Source organism: Echinops telfairi, unplaced genomic scaffold (genome assembly GCF_000313985.2).
Source record: "Echinops telfairi isolate 266 unplaced genomic scaffold, ASM31398v2 ScPeMD7_2291;HRSCAF=2852, whole genome shotgun sequence".
NCBI classification, from domain to species: Eukaryota; Metazoa; Chordata; class Mammalia; order Afrosoricida; family Tenrecidae; genus Echinops; species Echinops telfairi.
In genome coordinates this window covers 29,635,218-29,636,435 of record NW_022106189.1, presented here as the reverse complement: position 1 = coordinate 29,636,435, position 1,218 = coordinate 29,635,218, and positions in this window count along the sequence as shown.

Sequence of the window (1,218 nt, the reverse complement as noted above, 5' to 3'; positions counted from 1 at the left end):
GGGCTTGGCGCCCTGGCTTTTCCCGCTTCTGACTTGCAGCATCGACTTCATGGTCTTCCTCATCCTTTTGGTGACCACGACGGCGTCAATGGCACACACGATCGTCGCCACGAGACACAGGGTCTGTGGGCGCAAGACCACAAGTGGGAAGCACCGGGGTGGGGGGGCTGGGGTGGGGGAGTTAGTTGGCAGCTGCCCCGCAGCACCCTCTCATCCCCAGCCCCTGGAGCTGGGTGGGGGAGAAGGAACCTGTCCGGACCGCCTCCTCCCCAGCCCCCTCTCCTCTCCGGCTTGGCTCTGCCTGGAGGCTGAGCCTCCAGGAGGCTGGTGGGGGATTGCTGCTGCCCTCAGGGGCCTCTGCGTCAGGTGGGTGTGCCACCTGCGGCTGTTTTGCGGGACACCACCTGGGCCCCCGGAACTCCAGGCACTGAGGCGGGGCTGGGAATCCGGAACCCAGGAGCTGAGGTGGACGGGGCAGAGTGGGCACTGGCTGGGGAGCCCCTGGTGATGAAAACCCCACTTGCAATGGCCGAAAAGTGAATGGCGCCCATGAGGTGGGTGAGACCAGTGCCCCCTGCGCCTGACTGGCTTGGGTGCTTTCTCTGGGAAGCCCCCACCCCCACCCCTCCAGCCCAGGGAAGGGACTCTGTTCCCCATGAACAGAGGTCAGGCCGGCACAGTCCTATGGGCTGGTTAAGTAGTGACTGCCTACAGAATGACTTCTTTGAATGGGAACTTTGTTCCTGGATTAGCTTCAGTCGCCACAGTGTCACCCTGCCACCTCCCACCCCAGCTTCCCAGCATTGAAGCTCCTCCCTCCAATGAAGGGTTGAGTTCTAATGTGTCCCAGCCTTGTGGCCCCGGGCAAGGCATTTCATGTCAGCTCAGAGAGGGTCAGAATGTGACCAGTCTGGAGTGGGGTGGGTGGTGAGGCAGGTGCTGGGCACTGGATGCTCCCAATCCTGGGCAGTCCCTCTCCTCCCACCCTTTTCCCCTGGCTGGGCCAGTCACTCCCGGTGGACGCTGACAATGTCCCAAATGCACCTTTCCCCTTCTCTGCTGCCTCGCTTTCATTTGCCTTGAAAAGACAATTCTCAGATGTGAGAAAAGGAGAAAACAAAATCCATGTGCTGTTTTTAGATGAGGACAGTTTGTCCCAACATTTCAGAAAGGAGTGTGTTCGGTTTTCTGGAAGAGTTCAACAGACTCTTGGTTCTC